Source organism: Triticum dicoccoides, chromosome 3B (assembly GCF_002162155.2).
Source record: "Triticum dicoccoides isolate Atlit2015 ecotype Zavitan chromosome 3B, WEW_v2.0, whole genome shotgun sequence".
Lineage (NCBI taxonomy): Eukaryota > Viridiplantae > Streptophyta > Magnoliopsida > Poales > Poaceae > Triticum > Triticum dicoccoides.
Window position 1 is genome coordinate 374,007,310 of NC_041385.1, and position 15,292 is coordinate 374,022,601.

The 15,292-nt window shown below is 44.2% G+C and overlaps 1 long non-coding RNA gene across 1 annotated transcript; it reads right to left on the minus strand.

Moving 5' to 3' along the window:
- Window positions 1-6,111: 6,111 nt before the first annotated feature.
- Window positions 6,112-7,531, minus strand: LOC119281293. Its single transcript, XR_005138361.1, has 2 exons — window positions 6,821-7,531; window positions 6,112-6,721 (listed from the first exon to the last, which is right to left on the minus strand). It is a non-coding gene; the product is annotated as an uncharacterized LOC119281293 (long non-coding RNA).
- Window positions 7,532-15,292: the final 7,761 nt, after the last annotated feature.

Genomic DNA, 15,292 nt, shown 5'->3' on the forward strand with positions numbered 1-15,292 from the left:
AAAACCCCAACCACTGGAATGCTGACGCGTGGATGCCTTTTGGTCCCGGTTGAAGCCACCAACCGGGACCAAAGGCCCCCTGACTGGGCTCGGCGCACAGGGCCACGTGGAGGAATATTGGTCCCGGTTCGTATTTGAACCGGGACTAATGGGTGGAGGTATTAGTAACGACCCATTAGTCCCGGTTCATGAATCGGGACTAAAATCCCTTACGAACCGGAACTATTAGGTGTTTTTCTACTAGTGTATATACGTGCACCAGCACCCCATCATACAACGACAATTGTATTGCAAACTATCCCTTCTTTTTTTTAGGGTAAATGCCGCTTTATTTAATTAAAAGAGGTATGGGATCTCATCAAAGACCACACTAAGAACAAAGTCTGGTGGCACAATAAGCCAAACCTTACATAATTCTTCTTCAACACCTACCCTAGCAAGCTTATGTGTGGCCGAATTTGCAGAACGTCCTACCCAAGACACTTTGACATCATCAAAAGACTGAAACATTGATTTAATCTCCTCCACTTTTGGTCCCACAGCAGTAAGGTTCTTTTCTTCCTTCTGTAGCATCAGCGCCACAGCCTTGTTGTCTGTCTCCAGGTGAAGCTTCCACGCGTTAATCTCTGCTGCCAACTCCACAGCTCTCTTGCATGCGAGGATCTCTACCATCTCAGGTTCAGACTCATGCTGATAAAAGTGGCAAGCAGCCGCTCGAAAGTCTCCCGCATGACCTCTCAAAATCACGCCTCCTCCTCCCTTCTGTCTGTGCTTAGACACCGCTCCATCTGAGTTTGCTTTGATCCAGCCCTCTTCAGGTGCTGTCCACTTGCATGTTTCCTTCGTTTTCCGCTCCGGTGCCTACCTTCTATGCATGGTACTCCATTCCGACATGTACGCGCACACTGAGGCCATTATTTCATGTGGTGCTGCAATCTTCTTTCCGTCCTTCGTTTCGTTCCGAGCCAACCATAGTCCATAGCACGCCTGAACCATCGCTGCCCGATCGTCCACCCCCGCCTCCGCAACCCATCCCAGTAGCCATGATGATAATGCACTCGAGGAGTCAATGTTGCTCGGTGGTGTTGCCACTGCGACTCCTTTCTCCGAGCGCATAAGTTTCCTGAAAAACGCCGAATGTGGGCACGTCCAAAACCTGTGCAGTAGCGTATCTTCTCTTCCACATGTTGTGCAGAACACCCCAGGCTTAATACGCCGCCTTAGAAGCTCCGCTCCCACCGCTAGTCCATTCCACATGAGCCGCCACATGTGGATCTTCCCTTTATTTGGAGCAGAAGAGTCCCACAATCCGAGCCATCCCTTTTGCTTATGAACCGAGGAAGAAGGGCCCGGCCGTCCGGTCTTCACCCCATTTAGCGTCATTCGCAAGTGGTAGGCTGATCTCATTGTAAACTGTCCGGTTTTCGTATAGTTCCAGGCGATATAGTCCTCCAAGTTTGGACCCCCGACAACTATTTGTTTGATATCATTGGCGTCCTCCGGTGAGAACATGTCATCTATCAAGCTCTCATTCCATTCTTTACTGTTTGGCATCGAGAGGTCCTGTACCTTGGACACCCCATGTACGTAAATTTGCCCAAGTGGCTTCATGCTTCCCTGCCTCGGTATCCAGTTCTCATGGTGTATATTGATTTTTGACCCACTTCCAATACGCCATATAGTGCCTTCTCTCAGCAGATCACGGCCAAAGATTATACTCCTGAAAGTATAGGATGCTCCGCCGGGACATGTTGCATTTAGAATTGTTCCATCTTTATAACATCTCTCCTTCAAAACTCTAGCGCATAACGAATCAGGGTATTGTAACATTCGCCACGCTTGTTTAGCTAACAAAGCTTGGTTGAACGCAACAGGATCTCTGAACCCCAACCCTCCTTCTCGCTTGGCTGTACACATCTTCTCCCACGACAACCAGTGCACCTTCCGTTCACCGTTCGCTGCTCCCCACCAGAAGTTTGACGAAATTGAAGACAGGTTCCGGCACATTTTCTTTGTGAGTTGAAAACATCTCATAGTGAATGTTGGTGTAGACTGAAGCCCGGATTTAACTAACACCTCTCTTGCCGCCTTTGAGAGTCCTTGTCCTTTCCATCCCGACACGTTTCCTTTCGAACTCTTCATAACATATTTAAAAGTTCCGTCCTTTGAACTCCCAACCACTGTGGGTAGACCAGGGTACCTCTCACTAAGCGCCTCAGTTTGGATCCCAATGACTCGCTTAAGTGGTCCTTTTTCTTCCTCCGCACATCCCTTCCCAAAGAATATAGCTGATTTTTGCAGGTTAACTTTCTGCCCGGATGCTGCTTCGTACCTCTGTAAAATCTCTTTTAGGGCTGTCAAGTTATCTTGGGATCCTTCTAAGAACATTATGCTGTCGTCAGCGAATAACATGTGCGTCACATGGGGGCCCGTGCACCCAAACTTGACACCTTTAATAGTCTGCTTCTCCTGTGCCTTTTTAGCAAAGCTGAAAATCCTTCAACATAGAAAAGAAACATGTATGGTGATAGAGGATCTCCTTAACGCAAGCCTCGCGAAGGTACAAATCCCCTAAAACATCCTCCATTTAATTTGACTACGAACTTTGCTGATGTTACACATTTCATTACCATTGTTATCCATCCCTGCGCAAAGCCAAAACACCTCAACATCTGCTCTAAAAATAGCCACTCAACTCGGTCGTATGCCTTCATTATATCAAAGGTTTTTCAATAGAAAAAGTCATCGGTCCCACGGAGCGCGCGAGATGGCAACAGCGGCGCCTAACGCTGGCGTGGATCGATATCTCGGTGGTGGCCCGCGTGGCGTGCGGCCATGTGGGTCGCGCGGCATACGCTTGCGTGTAATTCGCAAACCGCCGAGCAGCCGACGGCCACGCGATGGCTACGGGTGGACGGCAGCCCGACGGAAGTGCGCCGCAGCCCCGGAGTCGGAAAACGACGGCGCCCCGTTGCGCCGATTCGAAACGGTTTCCATGTCGCTTGCCCGTTGGACGAGGCTCAACAAATTAGTAGTAGTGGCTAGACACGCCATATGACTTGTCAGTTGTCACTGTGTGTGTTGCTTAGTTATTGTTAGTATTATAAGGATCGATCGAGCCAACCTGACCATGACGGTATTCTGTAAACGGTATGTATACTAGGTGAAGGAAGACCGTACTTGTGCACATTCAATAGCTGCATGGCTCAGTACTCCTACATCGATTGTTTTTTTTCTAACATAGTATAGACGCAGGCCTTCGTATATACGTGCATGCACTCATCACTATGAAAGCACACATGCACATCCTACCCATATGAGCACTTTTGAGAAACTGAGCTGGCATATCATCTTCAGATTTTACGAAGTCACCGTGTGTGCCTCATAGTCGACGGGAACACCTCCTCCCATTAAACATGCATCACCGGAAATTCTGAAATAAATTCAGAATAAATGCGAACACCAGAATTTGAACCGTGATGGGCTGTGGATACCACTGTCCAGCTAATCATCCAACTATAGGTTTGTTCACGGTGCATCGATTGTTTTGTCCTCTCCAACACACCCACATACACTGGGATAGTGGCGGGGCCACATGCTAGCTAGAAGGGTGTGGAGGTCAAATGAGATTAGAAAAACTTAATTGTTGGCTGCTACAACTGCAATTATTTTGTCTAAATACTAGTCAAGCGGTTATCACACATGGCTGTACAAGTTCTGAAGCTCAATATAAATTCTTCAATCAACTCCTCCATTTTCTTTTCTAAAGAAGTGTTCGAATCTATTATAGAACACTAGTGCCAACTGAATCATCGTTTACATTAAAAATCTTATCACACGCATAGTTGCTCCGTCGTCTTGCGAAGATGTGTGATAGGAGGGTGCATCACACACGCAAATAGGACCATTTGTCGCACACGATACACACAAAAGTAAAGGTGTGCGGTGGAGTGAACTATCACAAAAAATCAGTCTATCATACACCCTAGACAATTTATCGGATAGAAACATTTGCGTTTGAACACTATAACACACATAATTGAAACCACACAATTTTATGAGATGTGGTAATTATCCGCACACGATTCGAGGCAGGGAACATGTGGGTTACTTGGTCTATCACACATGTTGTCTATGACATAATCATGTGTTGATTCGTCCATCCAACACGTTTCTTTTGTCAGTTTGTTGTGTGCACCAAGTGGTTATTGTGCACACATCTTTGCACAAAATCGTGTGCAATGCAATGACCTGATAAGCAGGTTTTATTGGCCCGTTATTTAACCTCCGTAATAAGCAAATTAACATTTCATATACAATAAATGCTCACCACTATTTCATGTCCAACACTCAATATATTTCATATCCGTCCAAATTTCATAATTGACATTAAAATACACTACATAGCTAGTACCACAATACAAAAGCAGCAAATTAAACAAGTACCGCAGAAGCAATTAACATGTAACACCTTAAACCTTCGAAAAGTAGTATGATAAATGACAAATAGACAGATGAATCTTATTTGAAAAGCCACTGAAGCGGAAAGCGAATATTGTGCCTTCTGCAAGATCGAAGCTTAGCACAACTAATCTATGGCGTGAGGATGATCGCCCACCCTTCCTTCCCCCTCTTGATGAAAACTTCAATATTATAACATATTAACATGGATGATGTATGAATACCTTCCTTGTCTCCTGAGCATACATTCGGTTTGATAAGTAATCATCACTGAATTGTTTTGAAAAACACTGAAAGCAAATACATTCATGATCTTTTGGTCCAAATATTCAAATATTGTGCGGAAGAAAAAACAAGGTAATGAAGTTAGTACCATCCAGTAGTTAACCGATGTCTTCTTCCTTTTGCGAACAAAGAGTTTTTTTTTGTTTTTCCTTGCTAATTACTCTATCCTTGCAATCTTTCTCAACTTCTTGATTTGAATGATATTCATGGACCTTTCATTTTCCCATATGCAAAATTGGTCGAAGAGTAGATCTAAGTCTCTAACATCGGGATCTACATGAAAGACCTAAATATTACAAAGTTCTCTGCAATTGCACAATAATGTACTATAAACCAAAGAACCATGTGTAAACCTCGATGGCAAACCTCAGCACCTCCCATTGTTATCTTGCAACTACATGAAGTTGATATTGATCACTTAAATAAGAATTAGCATCATATCAATAGTAGGTCGAAGTAAAATAAACACAGTACCAATCCAATAGATTTCAACCATGGAGAAGCTAGTTAACGCACTCAATACCCAACAAATATAACATTTAAATATGTTTCTGGTGTATATGGTATAATCAAACTTGATCTATTTCTCATATATATAGTATAATCTAGGAGTAGGATTTTCTACATTAGCTTGCCATAGAACTAGTTAAGGTTTTCGATGGTGTAGAAGTTCTCAAAAATCCGCCAAAAAAAATACTGAACCAACACACCTATAATATAACTTGATCCAACGGATGGATTGAAATGCATGTGTCCTGGACAAAAATAACAAATGTTTCAATATATATTCATCCTGCAGTGAGCTGAAATGCTTGTTTTTTCGCTGAGGACACATAAATGCATATTTTCACAATCACACCGTTGGATCATCTTATTATACTAGATGATTCCCCGCGCGTTGCTGCGGGATCTCTTTGTTGGCATTAAAAGTAGCATATAGAAACTTAATAGAACCTCAAATCAACACTAAAAATTCCAAGGTAAAAAATGTAATAGCAAAGAGTGTTGACTTTCCGTCGGTAGCAACTGGGTCATGTGGATTGATGGCCGGAGTACAAATATCAACATTCGGTCCTATTGTCCGACCAATGTTTGAGTATTAACATGATTTATATGAGCTGAACAAAAATAGTGTCTTGGAGCATCAAAGCATGGAATAGTGCCTCGATACTAAGAAACACTTATTCTAGTTTTTCCCTTTGAATTATGGGATTAAACTTTTTTTCAAACCATGCTGGAGAGCTGCATGTAAACTTCATAGAATAACAGAAGGGCCAAAGCGCCAAAGTACAACGACAAAGAAATGACTGGACAACACCCAAAAACAAAAGGGAATAGCAGAAATAGTTAAAGTACACGGGGCCATTAAACGACCAAGAACTAATTCTTTCCTAAGGCCCCGCTTGGAAGCCCTGAAAAAATCTTACAGTCGGAACAAGTTACAACCGCATAATACTGGTCTCCAGTAATTTACAGCCGGATACAATTTCCGCTTGTAAATTCTGTCCTTCCCCTTCACGGTTCCCACGTCCATAATCACGCGTCTTCTTCCTCATTGGCTGTCGTGGGGGATGAATGGATCAGGAAGCTGCCGCCGTCGCCGCCGCTCCCGTCCACCCCCTCCCCCCGCTCAAGAGGCTGCCCTTGCAGTTCCTGCTGCCCGACACCATCCCGATCTCCACCTCTCTGGTCAAGGCCGTCGGCCGTGCGCAGCCGGCGGAGAAGTCGCGCGGTGGCGGGCGAGCTGGACTAGGTCATCGGCATCAACAAGGAGATCTGACGCGTGGTGCGGATCCTATAGCGACGCGCATGAACAACCCCGTCATCACCTAGCCGCCGTCGCGGTCAACGTCGCCGGCGCCTCGCCGGCGCCAGAATCAATCATCGCCGCCGGCACTCCATCATGGACGCTGGCGCCAGAGCCTGCCGGTCCGTGGTGGTTGCGGCGGCGTCGCGGCGAAGCCGTCGACCTCGCCTAGGCTCAAAAGAGGAGAGGATTACGAAGATGCTGGGAGAAACGACGGGCCGAGGTCTGTACCAAATACCGGTTAATTACAGGTGTAATCGAACGAACCTGTGTAAATATTACGGACCAAAAACGATCAACCAAGCAGCCATGCGTAGCCGGTCTGAATTTTCCATACGGAGGTATATTTTACCGGTGTATTTGCCCTGAAAACGACAATCCAAGCGGGCCCTAACCAGTAGGTAACATCCGTTTCAGCAGGCTCAACCTGAATAAATGGCGTAGCCCAATGACCATGTGGCAGAGAAAAACTTGTTTTTTTGTTCTCCATTTATTCAACGGAGAAAAGGGCCAGGCTGGGAACTTGATGATTATCGATCTATTAAGAAATGAGGTGGGTAAGGTTTGTGAGCACGGGAACACACTAAGAAAGATGTGTCCATGCTCATCAAAACAATCTCTATGCATATACAGAATCACTGAAAAGACTGCTTATTAACTTAGACACCAGTTGCAAACAACATCTGATCTGCCTAGTCAGCATCGGTAGGAAGCACACTCCAAGTGTTAGCCTATATAGGTCTTGTCCATTATGCTCAAACCTTCAGAAATCAGACATGTATACATACCAACTAAAAACATCTCTGGGTGAGTCGATTCTTCAAATCTTCAGCAATTCAAACAAGAAATTTAATTGCCATTGATTAAGACTTATCCTGGTTTCATATCACAGTATAAATTCAATTCAAGCAAACTGTATACTTTGTCTGAGTCGATCATCAAAACATGTACTCCCTCCGTTCCGAATTACTTGTCTTAGATTTGTCTAGATACGGAGGTATCTAGCACTAAAATGAGTCTAGATACATCCGTATCTAGACAAATCCAAGACAAGTAATTCGGAACGGAGGGAGTACCAATGAATGGGTACCTCATAATTAGAAGACTGCGATTAACATGCTCACAAACATATCCTCTATGGAGATCAAAAGATTAATATGGTGAGTGAGTGTGCAATTCCGAAGATATTTGAAAAAGGCGAAAAGAGCTATTTTGCGAGCCTACATCGTGCATTGTTGTCCATCAAGTACAATTGTTCTTTTTCCAATGAAAGTGCGGTAGTTTTTGGAATAGAGGTTGCTAGATGATACATTGGTTGAAAACACAAGCAAGAAAAACACGTACTAAATATTGCACTTCTCATCGAACTGATAAGAAACCTCTCCCGATTGGAAAATGTTTCTTGTCGAATCTCTCATTAGGATCGTAAAGCACAACTTGCAAAGGTATATATGAGATTAACTAGGAGGACTTAACATCATTACTAATCACATGTGAATGCATCAAATACTTGATAGGCATGCAGCCACAAGTCATGATACATAGATATACACATTGTAAATAAAACAGACATCGCTCCAGCTATCCCATAGTGCTTACCTATTTTTTTAAATGGCGGGATCATATATACAAAGTACTTCTATCAACTTTATCTTGAGATGAGGCTTATGTACAAACAATTACATGTAGTCATCACGCCTGGATCTGTAACTTCAGCTGCCTGTAAACAACATGAAGAGAGGTACGTACAATTCCACAAAAGTGTATTTATCCAAATAGCAGATCAAAATGAGCCATAGTACTGGCTCATGTAGTCATCACGCCTGGATCTGTAACTTCGGCTGCCTGTAAACAACATGAAGAGAGGTACGTACAATTCCACAAAAGTGTATTTATCCAAATAGCAGATCAAAATGAGCCATAGTACTGGCTCATGTATCATCATAAAAACTATTACTATTTACTGTGTAGGTTTGGGGAAGATGAACATGCGTTCTGCAGTTTCAAATTGCTGAAAAAATAAAAACCAATCTGAAATTGCAGTCAATTAGGTGTGGACGAAAAACAACTGAACGCTTCCTCCTGGTGAACCCAAACAACTTTGATGCAAACAATTGAATCTGGTGCATGAGAATATAACATGGGTCCCTTTTTGTTGACATCCACATGATAAAGAGAAAAGGGAACTGCATAAATTTGTGGATTTGAGGATCCCATAGCCATCACTGGTCTTTGTGGTCAATATCCCCATGCACGGCGAGCTCCTTTTGTCCGAGCTCAGCGGAAAGGGGTCGTGGGAGGAGCTTCTTCTCGTGATTTGTAGTGCCCTCGTGTGTCAAGGCATCTCGAATCCTCGATGTCAAGTTTCTTTCCGCATCACCTCGTGGATCTGGAGGAGGCGAAGCATGTACCTCGCCGGTGCTTATAGTAGAGCGCGGATGAGGCGGCGATCTGGCACTGCAGGAGAAGCAGAAGGGGATGGAGAGGGTCGGAGGAGAAGCAGAAAGATGTGTGGAGGGATGGGCAGGAGACGTGCTGGTGGGGAGAGGTGGGGGGATAGACGATGAGATTTTTTTTTTTGAGACAAGATAGACGATGAGATAATAGATGCGTTCAGGAGATGGAAACAAAAAGCATGATGTGAAGATAATCGGTTAGGCTTCTTTCTTCTTATTAGGGAATGAGACGATTGGGCTTCTTACTTCCGTTTTCACCATTGGGCTTCGGTCGGTTTCCTAGAAAAAGGAGCTATGACACCAACACGTCAAATTGTGAATTAAAATTGGTTCAAAAGAAAAAAAAATGCTGATGTGGTAGAGTATTGAGGTGGATAGGCTACATGTCAAGTTAAATCAAGTAGTGGGGGTGAACTTCTTAAGTATATAGGATTAGAGTTAGGCTCCCCTATTTATTTCATATTTTTTACTTACTTTTAAACCACTAAATGTTTAGCAAGCCTTAACTAGTTCTGTGGCAAGCTATGATAGACACAGTTTTACACAATTGAACCCCAACCATTCAACTAAGTAGTGCACAATGAACATAATATTGCACAATTGAATGAAGCGGTGCATTTGATCAACAAATTGCACAATAGAACATTACATTGCATACATGCTTGAAGATCGGATTGCATAACAACACTACATTAGATAGGTGACTAGAAATTTTAGAGGGAGTAGCGCCGACTGTAATCTAATAAAGCCAAACTAAAGTTCAACCAAAGATAATTAACTGGGTAGAGTTAGCTAAAACTAGGACTTAGTAAGTTAAAAATGAGTTATTCCTCATTAGAAGAGGAGATGACGATGGGATCCTTCTAGTTGGAAGAGAGCAAGGCCTCTACATCATGGGTGCCCTCCTCGTTGTCCAAGCAGATGCCCATTTTCACTTCCTCATCATGGTGGTTTACCTGGGCCAGTCCAGGCACCAACACGCTAGCTCCGGACTTGAGGTAAGCACGCTCATGAATAGAAAACACCTCATAGTGGTCATCGTAGGCAACGATAGTGGCCGAAAAAATTCTCCAAGCCCTATGATTCAAAGAAGTCATCAGCACGACGTCATCGACATGCAATGCCTGGACGGTGGCCTGGACGGCCAACTGCTCCTCCAGGATTGGGAACGGCGTAGGGAACCTCATACGTGCGTGCTGCCGCGATTTTCCCCCATGTTGCCGAATGCTCCTCGAGCTCCCGGTCATGCTTCATGGACCATGGTGACGGGTAGCGAGGGTTTGGATACAGGATGAGGATTTGTATGGAGGGTGTCATGCCGACAGTCGATCTATTGTGATAGGAGGAGTGGTGGATTACCTAACTAGATCGAGGAGGCGAGCACCGGGAGGAGCACAGCATCCCCGGTGAGGACGCCACACATTAACAAGGGTTTGAGCGCAAAAAGCTAAGGAAATGGGGAAAGTGTTTTTTGGTGGGGAGAAGAAGAGAGAAAACAAGATACTGGGGTAGCTGGTGAAATTTTTCTCTAAGTGGAGGGGGAAAATAGCACGCAAAATGTCAAAACATACAATTCATTCGAAACAATTGTGTGTGGTAGATGATCACCCACATGATCTTCCTAATTTACCCATGTGTGATGAATGAGAACGTACACACGTTGGTGCAATTTTTCCTAGTTAAACTAACCATCCATGTCATTGGATAAAATCCATCGCGGTTTTGATTATCTTTGATCCGATTTTAGATGTTGATAGTACCTGCATGTTTCCCCATAGATGACCCTTTGTATCAAGCCTATGAGAAGAATTGCTAATTGAGAGGCGATTCTTGCAAGCTTTTGTCGTCGCTAAAAGTCCCAATTGTCAAACCGGAGTCACACAGTTTTTGAGAGAAAAAAGTATTAGGAAAAAAGGTTAGGACTTAAGGTCTTAACTTGTACATGTATACTTGCACTTCGGATTTCATGTAAATATTCAACATGGTCCTGGATGCATCCTAATACGCTCGTGACCGACCAGCAGCGCATCATGATTCTGTTGTCCAACCAAGGCCTTTACCATTTTGCAAGGTCACCTCGATTATGAGGATTTCTTCGGACCAACGCATTGGGCATTTAATGACTACACCTCACATTTCCTTAGGGAGTTCTTTGAGCTATCGTATTTATGCACTTTACTTCCTTAATCGATCCTTGAGATCCCGGGTTCCCGCGGGGCCTTAAAACGAGAAAGAGTTCAGAGAAAATCTGTTGCGATACACATAAATACATTTGGTCTTCAAGTAATACAAACAATCCATGGACAAGTATGTGGGGTTGCAAGGCTATGCCTCAACTCATAGCCCGAGTGTACTACTCACACATCGCAGGTGAATCAAAAAAGAAAGAAATTGTATATCAAACTTGACGATGAATTATTAATAATAGTCTTATAATGTTGCCATATTTGATGTACCTTGATTACAAACTACGACATATGTCTAAGGGATGATTGCTATGGAGATGGTGGTGTCTACAATTTCAGGCTTCTCTCGTCTCCTAGATGATTTGCACGATGTTTCATTGAAAATGGATGATGTTTTGTTGCAATCGGGGCGTCGACCCTTTTATAAAGTTGGCATGTGCTGACGTCACGGAGAAGGTGGCATATGGTACGAGCAAGCGCACTCGTACCAGGTGCCGTGTTCTCTCCTATATGCATCTCCGCACCTCTGATTTCTGTGGATGATTGCCAAACTTCATATTTTCCATATATGCATCGATTACTTCCCTTATATGGCCCAATTCCATGGGAAACTAAATAAACAAAGGGATTTGCAATCTCTTGCTTTTATTAGTCATTAGTGATAGTATCAGAGTGATTCTCTAAGAAAATTTGGGATTATCTGGTTTAAAAAATGTCGGAAATGAGTGTAAGAGTACACTCATCATGTTGGAAATATGCCCTAGAGGCAATAATAAATTAGTTATTATTATTATATTTCCTTGTTCATGATAATCGTTTATTATCCATGCTATAATTGTATTGATAGGAAACTCAGATACATGTGTGGGTACATAGACAACACCATGTCCCTAGTAAGCCTCTAATTGACTAGCTCGTTGATCAATAGATGGTTACAGTTTCCTGACCATGGACATTGGATGTCGTTGATAACGGGATCACATCATGAGGAGAATGATGTGATGGACAAGACCCAATCCTAAGCCTAGCACAAAGATCGTGTAGTTCGTATGCTAAAGCTTTTCTAATGTCAAGTATCATTTCCTTAGACCATGAGATTGTGCAACTCCCGGATACCGTAGGAATGCTTTGGGTGTACCAAACGTCAAAACGTAACTGGGTGGCTATAAAGGTGCACTACGGGTATCTCCAAAAGTGTCTGTTGGGATGGCACGAATTGAGACTGGGATTTGTCACTCCGGTTGACGGAGAGGTATCTCTGGGCCCACTCGGTAGGACATCATCAAAATGTGCACAATGTGACCAAGGGGTTGATCACGGGATGATGTGTTACGGAACGAGTAAAGAGACTTGCCGGTAACGAGATAGAACAAGGTATCGGCATACGACGATCGAATCTCGGGCAAGTATAATACCGCTAGACAAAGGGAATTGTATACGAGATCGATTGAGTCCTTGACATCATGGTTCATCCGATGAGATCATCGTGGAACATGTGGGAGCCAACATGGGTATCCAGATCCCGCTGTTGGTTATTGACCGGAGAACGTCTCGGTCATGTCTGCATGGTTCCCGAACCCGTAGGGTCTACACACTTAAGGTTCGATGACGCTAAGGTTATAGGGAATAGATATACGTGGTTACCAAATGTTGTTCGGAGTCCCGGATGAGATCCCGGACGTCACGAGGAGTTCCGAATGGTCTGGAGGTAAAGATTTATATATGGAAAGTTGTTGTTCGGGTTCCAGGAAAAGTTCTGGTTTTTCCGGTATTGTACCGGGAAGCTTCCAGAAGGTTCCGGAGGATTCCGGAGGTGTCCGGAGGTTCGTAAAATGTTCCACCACGTCCAATAAAGCAGCATGGGCTGTAAGGGGGCGCCCTATCCTTAATGGGCCTAGGGCACCAGCCCCCCCAAGGCCCATGTGCATGGGAGAGGGGAAACCCTAAGGAGGAGGGCCTCCACTTGACTTGGGAGGCACTCCTCCCCCCTGGCCGCCGCCCCCAACCCTAGATGGGATCTAGGGGGAACCGCCCCCCTTCTCTCCCCACCTATAAATAGTGGAGGGGTGGGAGGGCAGCCGCACCCCAAGTTCTGGCACAGCCCTCCCCCTCTCCCAAGTACTCCTCCTTTCCCGCGGTGCTTGGCGAAGCCCTACAAGATTGCCATGCTCCTCCACCACCACCACGCCGTCGTGCTGCTGCTGGACGGAGTCTTCCCTAACCTCTCCCTCTCTCCTTGATGGATCAAGGCATAGGAGACGTCACTGGGCTGCACGTGTGTTGAACGCGGAGGTGCCGACCGTTCGGCACTAGGATCGCCGGTGATTTGGATCACGACGAGTACGACTCCTTCAACCCCGTTCTCTTGAACGCTTCTGCTTAGAGATCTACAAGGGTATGTAGATGCTCTCTCCGTCCCCTTGTTGCTAGTCTCTCCATAGATAGATCTTGGTGACTCGTAGGGAAATTTTGAATTTCTGCTACGTTCCCCAACAGTGGCATCATGAGCTAGGTCTATTGCGTAGATTCTATGCACGAGTAGAACACAAAGTAGTTGTGGGCGTTGATTTTGTTCAATACGCTTACCGTTACTAGTCCAATCTTGTTTCGACGGTATTGTGGGATGAAGCGGCCCGGACCGACCTTACACGTACTCTTACGTGAGACAGGTTCCACCGACTAACATGCACTTGTTGCATAAGGTGGCTAGCGGGTGCCAGTCTCTCCCACTTTAGTCGGAACAGATTCGATGAAAAGGGTCCTTATCAAGGGTAAATAACAACTGGCATATCACTTTGTGGTTTTTGCATAGGTAAGAAACGTTCTTGCTAGAAACCCATAGCAGCCACGTAAAACATGCAAACAACAATTAGAGGACATCTAACTTGTTTTTGCAGGGTATGCTATGTGATGTGATATGGCCAAAAAGAATGTGATGAATGATATGTGATGTATGAGATTGATCATGTTCTTGTAATAGGAATCACGACTTGCATGTCGATGAGTATGACAACCGGCAGGAGCCATAGGAGTTGTCTTTATTTATTGTATGACCTGCGTGTCATTGAACAACACCATGTAATTACTTTAATTTATTGCTAATCGGTAGCCATAGTAGTAGAAGTAATAAGTTGGCGAGACAACTTCATGGAGACACGATGATGGAGATCATGATGATGGAGATCATGGTGTCATGCCGGTGACGATGATGATCATGGAGCCCCGAAGATGGAGATCAAAAGGAGCAAAATGATATTGGCCATATCATGTCACTATTTGATTGCATGTGATGTTTATCATGTTTATGCATCTTATTTGCTTAGAACGACGGTAGTAAATAAGATGATCCCTCATTAAAATTTCAAGAAAGTGTTCCCCCTAATTGTGCACCGTTGCGAAAGTTCATCGTTTCGAAGCACCACGTGATGATCGGGTGTGATAGATTCTAACGTTCACATACAACGGGTGTAAACCAGATTTACACACGCGAAACACTTAGGTTAACTTGACGAGCCTAGCATGTACAGACATGGCCTCGGAACACAAGAGACCAAAAGGTCGAGCATGAGTCGTATGGTGGATACGATCAACATGAAGATTTTCACCGATGATGACTAGTCCGTCCCACGTGATGATCGGACACGGCCTAGTTGACTCGGATCATGTAATCACTTAGATAACTAGAGGGATGTCTATCTGAGTGGGAGTTCATTAGATGAACTTAATTATCCTGAACATAGTCAAAAGCCCTTTGCAAATTATGTCATAGCTCGCGCTTAGTTCTACTATTTTAGATATGTTCCTAGAGAAAATATAGTTGAAAGTTGACAGTAGCAATTATGCGGACAGTAGAAGGCTTATGTCCTTAATGCACCGCTTGGTGTGATGGACCTCGAACGTGGTCTGTGGATGTTGCGAACATCTGACATACGCGTTTTGATGACTACATGATAGTTCGGTAATGTTAAATGGTTTAGAGTTGAGGCACCGAAGACATTTTTTGAAATGTCGCGGAACATATGAGATGTTTCGAGGGCTGAAATTGGGATTTCAGGCTCGTGCCCACGTCAAGAGGTATAAGACCCCCGACGATTTTC